This window comes from Solanum stenotomum, unplaced genomic scaffold (genome assembly GCF_019186545.1).
Source record: "Solanum stenotomum isolate F172 unplaced genomic scaffold, ASM1918654v1 scaffold35358, whole genome shotgun sequence".
In the NCBI taxonomy this organism is placed as follows: Eukaryota; Viridiplantae; Streptophyta; class Magnoliopsida; order Solanales; family Solanaceae; genus Solanum; species Solanum stenotomum.
In genome coordinates, this window is record NW_026033408.1 from 51,365 (window position 1) to 67,154 (window position 15,790).

The 15,790-nt window shown below is 31.5% G+C and overlaps 3 pseudogenes; 1 reads left to right on the forward strand and 2 right to left on the reverse strand.

The window, feature by feature from the left end:
* Positions 1-973: 973 nt before the first annotated feature.
* On the reverse strand, positions 974-2,455 carry LOC125852436 (UDP-glycosyltransferase 75C1-like; annotated as a pseudogene).
* Positions 2,456-3,108: 653 nt separating this feature from the next.
* LOC125852437 (UDP-glycosyltransferase 75C1-like) lies at positions 3,109-4,523 on the reverse strand (annotated as a pseudogene).
* Positions 4,524-9,013: 4,490 nt separating this feature from the next.
* On the forward strand, positions 9,014-13,476 carry LOC125852434 (sesquiterpene synthase 14b-like; annotated as a pseudogene).
* The last annotated feature ends 2,314 nt before the right edge of the window (positions 13,477-15,790 follow it).

Genomic DNA, 15,790 nt, shown 5'->3' on the forward strand with positions numbered 1-15,790 from the left:
TGGTTATGAACCAGTGGCGGCAACCATGCCAATTCTCTTAATACCTGCACCCAAACTAATAACCTATCCATCCAAAGTATAAATTAAGCATTTTCCAATTTCAATTTATTATTCACTACGGAAAGAATGAATTGAAATTAATGCCAACCTCCAGATCTTGTTCCCCCCAGAACTTCCAACCAATATAATCCTTCCAATTTCTAATGATTAATTAATCATATATCAATTATTGTCATAATTATCCAATATGAGTATTAAAATCTTATGCCTTTACTGAAGGACTACAAAGAGCGAAAAAAAATATATATGCCATTCGCAGATTTTGTCAAAATCTGACCCTTTTTCCCCTCAACTCCACGTTACCATAAATTAACAATAACCGACTATTTGTGTATCCATAAAATAATAAGAGTTAAGGTTGTGATTATACCTTATATTTGCTTCCATCGAGTTTTTACAGAGATGCTACGGCTGATTTTGAGTTTGACTCAGAACATCCATCCTCAGTTAAGTTAATTTGTATGGGCCAAGTGGTATAGGGTTTTAACTTAAAATATATTATATATGGACTTGACTCATTAAACATCAACTAATAAAAATTAATTATTTAATAAATATCCGTTCTAAATAATCGTAGTTAAATAAATAGTTCAAAATTCCCAACCAACTTCACAAACTGATCCAAAGTGACTCAAGGCAACTACCGAGATGGGTAAAATGGTAATTTTGTAAAAATTTCTAAAAATGACTTTTCGGGTCATTACAATAGATAAATGCTCTTAATTTTGTGCTAATTTAACTAACGAGTAGGATATTTTTTAATTATGTTTCAACTATAAAAATATTTTTGTACAAAAAATAAAACGGACGATAAAGTACGTTATCCCTTACTTCTCAATCTTTACCTTCAAAATCACCATTTTCTTATAAAATAAAATAACGCCATCGATTGAATGACATTATTCACTCTCTAGATGAAAATAGACCATTCTATTATATAAACGAGAAAAATAAAACACTTGATTTTATTTATTTTATTTGTTTTACCAACTACCATTAAGTAAAAATTCATTAGCATAAGTCTTGAGATTCACAACTGATGAACCATTTTTCTTCATAGCTTCCTTAGCTAAGTCGCTCCATTTCTTGGCATTCTTTCTCAATTTTCCCCCTTCTTTGCCACTTCCCATCACGATCTCTATACACCTCTCAAACTCATCTCTTTCAACAATACCTCCATCACCAGTATTTACTCTGACGCCATTCTTCCAAACATCTTGAACAAGCTTCGCGTTACAAAGTTGATTGTTCCAAATTGGACATGCCACGATGGGCACTCCAGAAGCTATGCTCTCCAGAATGGAATTCCACCCACAATGAGTCAGAAAGCAACCAACAGAAGGGTGTTTCAAAACTTCCACTTGCGAGCACCAACTCACTAACTTTCCCTGGTTTTCCAATTCATCTTTGAAAGTCAACTTTTCCTCATTTTGTCCTTCTCTAGTCACCCACAAAAATGGTCTTCCACATTTCACCCTTGACCAATCTCCTCCATCAATTGACTTGACGTCTCAGTGTAACTACCAAATGCTACATAAATAACTGATCCTTTTGTCATTATAAACTAATCTCAATAATATCAACTCAAAAAGAATTATCATCAAGAAAAATTGATAGAGTTGAAAACCCAATATCAATCATAGTCACATTCTTCAAAATCCTCAAGGCATCAAATTCCAAATGATCAAAAGTATTCACCAGAATTTTTGGATTTTCTTCACTATTGAATATATCAATTTGCCTTTTAATAGACTCAGCTGTCCAATTATTACACTCCACATCATCAAACACAAAAGAAGGAAAATCAATTGGACTAAGTGGGGGCAATCCTGGTAACTCTATTATTTTATCCTTAGAATCACAATTCTTGAAATAATTAGAATAATCGGTATATCTATAATAATAAATAACAAAAATTGTGGCTGGTTGGATCCAAAATAATGTAGATGGAATATTTAATTCTTTTGCTACTAAACCAGTCCATTCCATAATAACAGTGTAGTAATATGTGTAAAAGGAGTACAATTTTTTGAATTTGATTTAATTAAACTGAAAATAAATTCTAACCCATGAGACTTTATAGAATAATAATATGAATGAAACTCATTAAATGAGCCTTTGAAATTGCCGTCATAGCCATCAGAGAAAGGAGCAAAGCTTAATCCTTCAATATTTGAAAGTATTTTTATTTTATTGAAATCTGATAGACTTGTAGATAAAGGAACTTTAATGCCTAAAGTAATTAATCGTTTGGATAGTTGAAGAGATGGATTAATATGACCTTGACCTGAAAATATTAGAATAAGAACATGAGATTTTTCATTCTTCAGATTTTCCATTTTTTGGTAGGGAAAAGAGAGAATTTTTCTATTGATGCTAATGAAGTGTTTTGCATTTGGTATCTGTATGGTTTTGGAGTTTATATATAAGATAAAAATATTTGGACATAGTAATTGATGACATTTGTGATGACAACATACATATTGTACTAATTCAATTTATATATTGTTTTTTCATTAAAAAAAGGTAGCCCCTCAATTTGTAAAAGATAAGAATTCAGGTAATATGGATTGGAATCGGAAGAATTTTAATATTTTTTTATTACTGAGTTTTCACCTTTTTTGTTTTTTAGTGACTCGAACTTCATAATATTAGAATTGGAGGTAAAGAATACTTACTATCCGAGCCATTTATCTTGTTTCAGGAGAATTCTAAGTCACTAATTAATTAATCATTGTGTATTTTATTTATTTTTTTGATAAAAAATTACTTGAATCTGGCATTATACCCAACCCATTCCTACAGGCTTTATCACGTGTCCATCATTCTCAAAGTACTAACAATTCAAATACAAACAAAAACTAAAACTTAACTAATGTCATTAACCAAAATATGATGCTTAATTACTCTTTAATTTGCATAATTGTTTAAATAATTATGCGTACGTAACACGTGCTACATATATAGGCTAAGGTATTACAAGAAAAGAACGATACGCATTTTTTTTTTTTATATAATGATTCGGACTTTGCATGAATGGGAATTTTTAAACTTTTGTGCATCAAACTGTCTTTAATGACCGAGTAAAATCTCATTAACATAAGCTTTAAGATTTACATTTGATGAACCATTTTCCTTCATAGCTTCCTTGGCCAAATCCTTCCATTTCTTGGCATTCTTCTTAAGCTCCTCCCTTTTCTCTCCATCTTCCATCACGATATCTATACACCTCTTGAACTCATCTCTTTCGACGACACCTTCTTCACTGGCATTCACTTTGACGCCAATCTTCCAAACATCTTGAACGAGCTTAGTGTTGCAACCTTGATCGGTCCACAACGGACACGCGACAATCGGCATGCCAGAAGATAGGCTCTCTAAAGTCGAATTCCATCCATAGTGAGTCAAAAAACAACCTAAAGACGGGTGTTGTAACACTTCCACTTGCGAGCACCAACGCACGATTTTCCCTTGTTTTTCTAGTTCCTCTTTACAAGTCAATTTTTCCTCCGGATATCCCCCATCTTTTTTTTTGCCTAATCACCCACAAGAATGGTCTTCCACATTTTATCAATCCTTGACCTATTTCCTCCATCAATTGACTTGATATCTCAGAGTAACTACCAAATGCTATGTAAATAACAGATTCTTTAGTCATTGTATCCAACCAATACATGTAATTTTCCGAACTCCATCTTAAATCACCTCCGAATGACTTATCTAAAGGATCATTTCCATCAAGAAAAGCTGAAGGAATTGAAGGACCAATTCCAACCATAGTTAAATTCTTCAATGCCCTCAAAGCATCAAATTCCAAATCATCAAAAGTGTTCACGAGTACTCTTGGATTTTCTTCACTATTCAATAACTCAATTTGGTCTATGATAGACTTAACCCCCCAACCATACTTAGAATTAACATCAGTGAACACAAACGAGGGAAAATCACGAGGACTTAGTTGAGGTAATCCTGGAAGATCTACAACTTGATCCTGAGAACAATTCTTGAAACAATCAGCATAGTCAGTGAAGCAATAATAATAAATGTCCAAGACCGTGGCGGGTTGGATCCAAAAAAATGTAGACGGGACATTAATGCCCTTAGCCACTTTACCAACCGATGCCATAAGGGTTGTGTAAATGACACGTTTGAAAGGGCGTCCCTCAACCGCCCTATATTCTATGATTTGAGTCACGAATTCAGAACCATGACTCACTAGGGAAGAATAAAATGACTCGAACTCATCTAGCGATCCTTTAAATTTTCCATCATAGCCATCAAAAAAAGGAGTAAAGCTTAATCCTTCAATGTTTGGAAATATGATTAAAAGCTGTTAGGCTAGTGGAAAAAGTGACTTTTATTCCTAAATTAACTAATTTTTTGGCAAACTGAAGAGATGGATTAATATGACCTTGATCTGGAAATGTTACAAGAACATGACAATCATTCTTCAAGTTTTCCATAATTCTTTGGTGTAAGATATAATTTTACTAAATAATTTATGGTAGAATGTAAGGTTTTAATTAATGAGAGTTTATATATGAGAAAATTATTGAAATGTAACCGATTGATGACGTTTGTGGTGACAAAATGCGTTATATTATAAAATTAATTCATCGATTATTTCAAAGAAGTGTAGCCAATAATTCATATATAAGAATTCTTGTAGAATTAAACAACAAGAAGTTACCAAGAAATATGTTAAACATTTTATATCCTTTTAGACAATGATAGCCATGAAAAAGTTGTATAGATTATGCTCAATGTTTCGAATTTAAAATACAAAAAAAAATAGCAAAAGAGGGAGAGGGGAAGTACCCACTTTCAATTAATATTTAGACACAACTAGTGAAAGATAATAATATATTCTGTATAATTTTACAAATGCGTTTAGAAGGGTAGATTATTGTATACAATCATTATTCCTATCTATAAAACTATTAAACTAGGAGAACATTTAAAAATAATAACAAACGTCGTCCTAAAATTAGCTAACAAAAATAAGAGGAAAATTGGCAAATTTGCACCAAAAATCCATGTGACTTCGTCTCATATTTAGGCTTATATATAGTGCTGTGATTTTCAGCCCTTGTTGGTTGAGAATTCAACACACTTTGGACTGAAATTTCGGCCCTAACTTTTGGCTCTTGGATTCAAATCTGGATCATGAAATATATATATATATATATATATATATATATATATATATATATAACCCCATACATTTGGGGCTAATTACATCTTATCTCAAAAAAATTTTCAATTACAAAAATCTCGGATTTTTCATTGCTCTTGAATACATCCCTTGGTTGTTCGATACCTTGCAAATGATAGGGATGTAACTGTGCTAACGAATGACAAAAGTCACACATTGCAGCAAGGATTTCACAATTGTTATCTTGAATTAGACTCAAAAATGGTGGTTGATATGGTAAGAAATGGACAAGCCTCCAACTTGAAAATCAAAGGTGTTGTAGAAGACATCATACAAGCTGTTGCTAAGATGAATTGTGAAGTAAATCACTGTTACAGGGAAGCTAATCAAGTTGCAGATGCATTAACTAAACATGTTGTTATTTCTAATGAAGCTCATATGTATCACGATCGGAGGGATATCCCTAAGCTAGCAGTGGGCTCATATCAATTAGACAAAATGCAAATGCTTAGTATTATAATTAGGTATGACAAATCAATTTTTTTCGTAAGTTGAGGCCTTTTCTGTTGGCTGCCAAAAGGCCTTTTTGTACGTGGGTTTGCCCATATGCACTCTTTTGATGGAATAAATAACTCCAAGTTGGTTTGGGTGTAATTAAAAAAAAAAATAGGTGGACTCCTTATAAAACTTGGACAATCCTCCTCCCTTTGAATTAGTTTTTGGGGTGTGAGTTAGGCCTAAATACCTAATTTAACATGGTATCAGAGTAGAAACCTTATGTAGTAATATAAAAATATATATCACTATACTAGACAGTGGCGGATATATGTAGAGGTTTGGGGGTGCCACGCCACCCCCGAACTTTGACGGAAACTCTATATATACATAGGTATATATATAAAATATTTATATAAATATAAAACGTGCCACCCACAGAACAAAATTGTCTTGTGGTGCCATGGTAGGAGAGCAACTTTAGAAGGCTGATGTTGTGGGTTCGAATCCCATTTGTACCTATTTATTTGAGAAATTTGATGCAGACGTTTTTTAAGAAAAAAAAAAGGCTCCAAGCACTGGCACAATTTTTATTTTTATTTTTTTATAATTGTTATTGACTTAAATTAAATTAATTACATTATTACTCCTTTGACTTTTCTTTTATTTGATTAAATACTCAATAAAAGTGTAATATCTTATTATTTACATTTTATTGATTGATTTATGATATATATCGAAAAGACAAATAATTTAATCAAATATAAAATTAATTTAATCGATAAGTCTATTTGGCACCCACGAACTCTAAATCCTGGATCCGCCACCGATACTAGATATTTTCCAAGGAAATGAGTATACAGATTTGATAAAGTTCTTTAAAGACATGATTACCATGATACTTGTTGAACGTATCAATATATGATCAGGATAATCGTGTTGATGCCTACATCCATTTCAAAGTGATCATTACTTTAAGTAGGGTGTTTCTTTCTATTAATATTTGTACCAATTACCTGAAAGGGTGTTGTGTACATATATAACCCTATTTATTGATAAATTACACGGTATCTATAGGGTTAAATTTTGTTTTATATACATATATTAAATGTAAGATAGTTGCATATTAGGAAAATTATGAGGTGTACTGCCATTTGTGGAAAGTTGTAGGCTTTTTATTGAATTGTTTCACTCATTTTGAACACGCCTATGTCTCTATTATTGGTTGGTCTGATTTGACATTAGAGTCAATAATATATTTATTTTTCTTTTGGTTTCCCACCCGGTGTTCGGAGTCCACATTGGAGTTCCGACTAAATCCAAATCACGCACTGCAGTGCCCATTTGGGGGTGGCGCTCCCAACATGATTTTCTCCATACTCAGGGCTCGAACCCGAGACCTCTGGTTAAGGGTGAAACACTCCCACCATTGCACCACAACTCATGTTGGTAAATAATATACTCATCATAAGTCATGCCATTCAATAATGTACTCATTCATGAATCATGCCATTCAATAATATATTCATTCATTAGTCGTTTCATTCAATAATGGGGAAAGATGCATATTATTTTCCTTCGAAAAGTCAGTTACATACTTAAACTATTATGATGGTTTGTTGTACATCTTTACTACAACTGACGTGGCAAGAAAATAAAAACAAGTGCGTCAGATAAAAATTAAAGTTAAAAAAAATTAAAAAATCAAAATCCTCCTTACACCCACCCCCACGTTTCTTCTTCTTCACACCTCATCCATTTTCCTCTTTTTGTTCATTCTTTATTTTTCATCACAATTCTTTATTTTCCATCACAAACCTCAAAGTGTGAGACGAAACAACATCAGAAAACCTCCCTCCGGTAAAATGTAGTTAATAAAAATAGAGTTAATTAATAAAGAAAAGAAAACACTAAAGATAGATATAAACATTATAATTTATCACATAACGATAGCGATGATATGATTGCGAGTGTAATACACCACATACTGTGAGAGTGATGTTACACGTCTCAGGATAATATTAAATTAACTTTTAAATAGTAAAGATATGTGATAAATCGTAATGATAATTTAAATATATAACTGACTTTTCGAGACAAGTTCATAAGAGAATTTATGCTTTTTTTTTCTTCAATAAATATTCATTCATGAGTCATGTCATTCAATATTAATATACGCATTCATGAGTGTCATTCAATAATATACTAAATATTCATGATTCATGTCCAATGCTTCACATAGGAAAGTCCAGATGTTTGGATAAAGAGTTTGTACTACATTTCTATGATTGTAATTATATGATCTTATAAATTCAATTTTTATGTTTGATACGAAGCTCTTATTTTGTGGGATCACACCAAGCAATTCACGGGCAGATTCAATGTTAAAATTTTCACTAAAGAAATTTAAAGTCTGTATCATCTCTTCATAATTTAGATATTTGTAAATTTCATAAATATTACTAAGGGTAAAATGAGAGAAGAAATAATTAATTTTATTTAAACTTCTAAAATAAACGACTACTTTTAAAAATTCACGACATATAACTTGAGACGAAAATATCACTAAAGTCAGAGAGTCATTTGGATAACTATTAGGGTTTATGACTTGATCCTTCATGATCCCAAGAATCCAAAAAGGATTTTGCTCCTCTCCATTTTCTTCTTCTTCATTTTTTTCAAGTATTTATTTGGATAAGATACACATGTTATAGATTTAAATCAAGGATTGAGATTTAATAAATGAAAGATAAGCCTTTAACATGATTAAGATATTAGAAATTTTATATAATTACTCCCAAAATATAAGAAAATCCCGCAATTCTAATCACTAAATTTATTCTTTTTTTCTTTTTAAAGCAGCACTATAAGTACAAATTATTCTTTATTATATTAATATTTATTTTTTCAAATATTCAAGTATTTGATTGTTACATTATTTACCTTACCTGTTCGACTGAAGAAAAAATTACTCTAAATTTTGGAAGTATGATAATTTTTTTTCACTAAAGGCAAGTAAGAAAAGTTATTAATATATTTATGGAAAGTATCACCTGCAACTAAAATTGTGGGCTTAAAATATATTTTAAAAATAAGTATATGGAAGTAATTTATTATCTTAAAATAAATCTCAATTATTGATTTAAATTTATAACATGCCTCCGTCCAAATAAAAACATGAAAAAAAATAAAGAGAACGATAATGATGTTGAGCCAAATCCCTATAAAATACCTCACCAAATGTAGCAAATATATCTCAAATTGTAATAATTAAAGCATTTTAGAGAGAGAGAAAAAAATAAGCAATGGTTGATACTACTATCACACGTCCATTGGCAAATTATCATTCAAGTGTTTGGGGAGATTATTTCCTTTCCTACACTCCTCAACTCACAGTATGTTTCGTTTCTTTGTTCATATCATGATTAGTATTATCTAGTAGCTAGCATTATTTTCATAATTTTTCGTCCTACGATTTCTATTACCTCTCATTATTTTATATGCTTTGGTAATCGTACTCTTTAATTATTGTTGTTCCGTGTTCCTATTATATGATATATCATTTTTACTACTGAAATAGTACACGTACGGTTGTACCTCCACAAGATAGAGGTAAGATGCACCCTACCTTCTTCTAATCCCACATATAGAGTTATACCGACTATATATATTGCATTTGTTTCTATTTATAGGTAGTAGAACAATATATAATAACACTAAACATTTGGTGCAGGAAATTAGTAGCCAAGAAAAAGTTGAACTTGAAGAATTGAAAGAAAAAGTCAGGCAAATGTTAGTGGAAACTCCTGATAATAGTACACAAAAACTTGTCTTGATTGACACCATCCAACGATTGGGAGTGGCATATCATTTCGAAAACGAGATCAAAACATCCATTCAAAATATTTTTGATGAATTCGAACAAAATAAAAATGAAGATAACAATGATTATCTTTGCATTGTTGCTCTTCGTTTTAGACTAGTGAGACGACAAAGGCATTACATGTCTTCTGGTATCGTATCTCTTCTCTAATTATCCTATGTAGATTATTAATGTTGATTACTAATTCCTTTATGGTCAAAAGTAAAATGTTTAACGAGGTGAATTTAGAATTTAATCTTTACGAATTCAAAATATAATATTTATAGTACCTAGATGAGGCTTATAAGTTAAAACTTTAGTATATATCTCGAAAAAGTTGTTGAATATCTAACTATGACGATAATTAATCAGATGTGTTTAAAAAATTCACCAACAACGATGGAAAATTCAAGGAAACTCTTACTAAAGATGTTCAAGGCCTATTAAGTTTATACGAAGCAGCACATCTAATAGTACACGGAGAAGAAATTCTTGAAGAAGCTCTATCTTTTACCGTTACTCATCTCAAGTCCATGAACCCAAAATTGGACAATTCACTCAAGGCCCAAGTTAGTGAAGCCTTGTTCCAGCCCATTCATACAAATGTACCAAGAGTGGTAGCTCGTAAATACATACGTATTTACGAAAATATTGAATCGCATGATGATTTGCTTTGAAATTTGCAAATTTGGATTTCCACATTTTGCAAAAGATGCACCAAAGAGAGCTTAGTGAACTAACAAGGTATATATATATATATATATCCTGTTTAATTAATCTCTCTCTCTCACTCTCTCTCTCACACACACACATAAATATATTATTTGTATGATATATTATACGTATAATATACATATATAGGTGGTGGAAAGATCTAGATCATTCAAACATATATCCATATGCAAGAGACAAACTAGTGGAATGTTATTTTTGGGCAACAATACAAACATGCAAGAAGAACGTTAACAAAATTACTCGTTATCATTACCATTACTGATGATCTATATGATGCTTATGCAACTTATGACGAACTTGTGCCTTGCACTGATGCAGTCGAAAGGTAAAACTTATATAAACTTAGCTATTAATTAAATGTGCACCGAACTGTTACGTTGAGTAAGAAATATATGTGAGTTTGAAGCCAAAACGGCAACTTTTTTCCTAAATAAACATAAACGGTATATCAAAAAAAAAATTAAACCAAAAGGGCAAAATCGCTCTTGAGGAAGCGATGTCTTTTGAACAAAGATTATCGCTGCTGAAGTAGCGATTTGTCAAAAAAAAAAAAAGTTTGAAAAAAATTAAAATCGCTGCACGGGCAGCGATTTTCCTCAATTTGTTTTCTTTTTAATTGTGCCTATAGTGTTGTTGGCAAAGTTTGCAGTTCTCATGGATCAACTAGGTGGCAACATACAATGAGATACACTACAAAGGAGGGGAAAATCATGTAAAATTTATTTGAACTTTTCTTTTATAAATCAATAAGCAACAATTTTAAAAAAAAATTGAGGGAAATCGCTGGCAGCAATTTCAGTTTCTCAAAAACAAAATAAAAAGTTTGAGGAGATTTCAGTTTTTCAAAAAAAAAAAAAAATGTTTTGAGGAAAAACGCCACATGGGCAGCGATTTCAGTATTTTTTTTAAAAAAAAAAATGTTTTTTTGATAAAATCGCTGCTCCAACAGCGATTTTAATCGACGTGCAAACAATGTTAATTTTGTTCGAAAGACATCACTCCCTCAAGAGCGATTTTGCCCTTTTGGTTAATTTTTTTTTTTTATATACCGTTTATGTTTATTTGAGGGAAAAAGTTACTGTTTAGGCTTCAGACTCGTTATTTATGTATGTACTGATGTGACATTAGCGCTATGTATATATCCTCTTTAATTAATCTCTCTCTCTCACACACACATATATATATATACACATAATATTTGTATGATATATTATACATATAATATACATATATATATAGGTGGTGGAAAGATCCAGATCATTCAAACATATATCCATATGCAAGAGACAAACTAGTGGAATGTTATTTTTGGGCAACAGGGGTGTATTTTGGGCCACAATACAAACATGCAAGAAGAACGTTAACAAAATTACTTGTTATCATTACCATTACTGATGATCTATGTGATGCTTATGCAACTTATGACGAACTTGTGCCTTACTCTGATGCAGTCGAAAGGTAAAACTTATATAAACTTAGTTATTAATTAAATGTGCACCGAATTGTTACGTTGAGTAAGAAATATATGTGAGTCTGAAGCCAAAACGGCAACTTTTTTCCTAAATAAACATAAAGGGTATATCAAAAAAAAAATTAAACCAAAAGGGCAAAATCGCTCTTGAGGGAGCGATGTCTTTCGAACAAAGATTATCGCTGCTGAAGTAGCGATTTGTCAAAAAAAAAAAAGTTTGAAAATAATTAAAATCGCTGCACGGGCAGCGATTTTTCTCAATTTGTTTTCTTTTTAATTGTGCCTATAGTGTTGTTCGCAAAGTTTGCAGTTCTCATGGATCAACTAGGTGGCAAAATACAATGAGATACACTACAAAGGAGGGGAAAATGATGTAAAATTTATTTGAACTTTTCTTTTATAAATCAATAAGCAACAATTAAAAAAAAATTGAGGGAAATCGCTGGCAGCAATTTCAGTTTTTCAAAAATAAAATAAAAAGTTTGAGGAGATTTCAGTTTTTCAAAAAACAAAAAAAAAGTTTGAGGAAAAACGCCACATGGGCAGCGATTTCAGTTTTTTTTTTGATAAAATCGCTGCTCCAACAGCGATTTTAATCGACGTGCAAACAGTGTTAATTTTGTTCGAAAGACATCGCTCTCTCAAAAGCGATTTTACCCTTTTGGTTAAATTTTTTTTTTTGATATACCGTTTATGTTTGTTTGAGGGAAAAAAGCTACTGTTTAGGCTTCGGACTCGTTATTTATGTATGTACAGATGTGACATTAGCGCTATGGATTTGATATCATCCTATATGAGACCTCTTTATCAAGTCCTTTTAGATTATTTTGATGAAATGGAAGAAGAATTGACCAAAGATGGTAAAGCACACTATGTCTACTATGCAAAAATTGAGGTAAGCTAAGTTTGCTATGAATATAACTTGGCTCCATTAATCAGTTAAATCATAAATTGATATCATTTATTTTACAAACAATGCTTCTAATATATATCTATTTATTTATTTTAGATGAATAAGTGGATCAAAAGCTATCTTAAGGAAGCAGAATGGTTGAAAGATGACATTATTCCAAAATGTGAGGAATATAAGAGAAACACTACTATAACTATTTCCAATCAAATGATTTTGATTACTTGTTTGATTGTTGCGGGGGAATTTATATCCAATGAGACTTTCGAATGGATGATAAATGAGTCTTTGGTTGCTCCAGCTTCATCACTAATCAATCGATTAAAGGACGATATTATTGGACATGAAGTAAGTAAATATATATACGCCAACATATTATATAGTTTGAACTTAATAAAATATATTTTTAAATGTCATACTGAAATGTATTTGATGTAGCACGAACAACAAAGAGAACATGGAGCTTCATTCATTGAATGTTACATGAAAGAGTATGGAGTTTCAAAACAAGAGGCATATGTTGAGGCTCAGAGGCAAATTGCAAATGCATGGAAAGACATTAACACTGATTATTTAAATGCTACTCAAGTACCAACGTTTGTCCTCGAACCTGCCTTAAATCTTTCACGCCTCGTAAATATTCTCCAAGAGGATGATTTTACGGATTCGCAAAACTTCCTTAAAGACACGATCACCTTGTTGTTTGTCGACTCTGTCAATAGTACATCATGTGGATAATCGTATCATTCATCAAATACTGATTAATGGTTTTGATATTTCTACGTGGTTGATGAAATAATGTGTGTGTGTGGGGGTTGGGGGTGGGGGGTGACGGGGGTGTTGCTTTGTAATTCTGTCGATGTTTGCATGAGTTCTTGACTTCTTGTGTGTTGTCTTTTCACTCATATTGTAGTTTGTATTGAAACTAGGATGTCACTCCTAGTAGTTGGATTGTTGTATCAATCATTTAGAGTTTTTCTGTGCTATTATCTATTGTTATTGTTAAGTGTTTGTTCTCAGAAAAAATTATCATATTTGATTATATTTTTATTGAAGGAAAGGCGACATATTTACCATAAATTTGGTTTTCCTTTTTTCTCAAAAGGAAATTTAAAATCTCCCATATTTTGCTAATCCTTTGAGGAAAATCTTTTGGGCTTCTTGAAGATATACATAGTAACAAATAGAGGCGAAGTCTCTGAAGCTTAGGAATTCAGGATTTTAGTCTTTAAAAATTAATAAATTTTAAATTAAAAAAGTGTATATATTTAATATTTTTTAAGTATAAATACAAAATTTAGACGAAAGCTATTGAGTTCGATTCCTATAGCTACAACTAACACTCCATCCCTGAATGGCAAAAATTGAAATCAAAGAAGGAGGGTTCAATACGACTTTGTTTCTATATTTTATTAAAAGAAAAATATGAGCGAAAGACCCAAGCAACTTTTTTTCTTGATACTAGCTGAATCTTGCATGTATCAACACGAGCTCAATACTTTAGATAGTAATATCTATATGAGATATATAACCGAAACTTTCAAATGCTAATAATTGCTTAGTATAATTTCAATAATTTTACAAACATATAACTGAAGATAATCCTATCGGAAATATAACAAATTAGCACAATAAAACATGGATTTTTATACACAAATACAAAATGGAATCCCTCCCTTTCCCCTTAGTTGGGGCTTCATTCAGGATATAGACTATGACATGAATGAAATAATTCCCAGTGAAAAGTTAATACATGAATATTTCACGACACGAATTTAAATGACTAAACAACCCTTAACTTCAATTTTATTGACAAATAACTAACATATAGGTACCTCCTTTAAACCGGCCACTCTTTTAATATAGTAAAAGAAAAATATGTTCCGCGAAGTATACATCTAGATTTAGATGAACCCGCTAACTAATCACTCATCACCATTGAGGATACTAACACGTGCTATAAATCTCATTTCGATCACAAAATAGGCCATATGCAAGTTGCAACCTATGATTTTTATGTGCCACTTTCATGACTTTTTTATTTTGGAGATTAATTTCTTGTTGCAATTCAAAGAAGATAAGTGGTTTAAAGAAAATGTAGATTAATTTCTTGTCTTTTCACTCATATTGTAGTTTGTATTGAAATTAGGATATGTCACTCTTAGTAGTTGGATTATTTTATCAATCAATTCAAGTTTTTATGTGCTATTATCTGGTGTTTATTAATAATTACTGAAAAAACATTTGGCTGCACCATAACTTTTTTGCAAAAAATTAATAGAGGAAGGAAGAAGGGCTAATTGACATCAACCCCTATCTCATATATCATCAAAATAGCAAAAAAATTCAAAGGAGGAAGACATAAACCAAACCTCCTAACTAACCTAATGGCCGACTAAATATTTTTACTATCTTATTGCCAACAATAGTAAGCAAAGGCGGAGCTAGATCAATAGTTATAAAGTTCAAATGAAGTTAATAACTTTTACTTAAATTATGTATATGTAATATGTATCATGAAATTTATTATATATGTATATTAACTTAGTTACAAACTGATCAATAACTAAAACAAATTATGTGTTCAATAATAAATCAGAAAGTTTATAAACTTCAAATTTTAACTGGTCTTGATCTACTGGTAAGACTTTAACCATGAAGTTGGAGGAGATCAGAGGGTGGGGGTTAGTACGTAGGACCTAATTACCACACATCTATCAACTAGATAGCTTGAAAAAATTGTCAACATGCGCTGGACCCAGAAGATAGTGCCCCGTAGGCCAAAAAGGGGTAGATAATTATTTATAAAATAAGTTTGGGGGTAATAAGACCTTAGTATAGTATAAGTGTGTCTCTGAGATTTCGGGCATAGGTTGGGGGTACTTATGCATTTTTCCTTCACTACCCTCTTCATTCATTTTTACTTGTCCACTTTAAACTTTGTACTTCTCTTAAGATAAATGATTTATGCGACCAACAAGGGTTGTGATAGAGTAGCTAGTAAGTATTCTTTCATCCTTAACAAAAAAACTCTTGAGTTCGAGTCCTTTGGGTGATACATATAGGATAAAACATCAAAAGGGGGAGGGGGGGGGGGGGGGG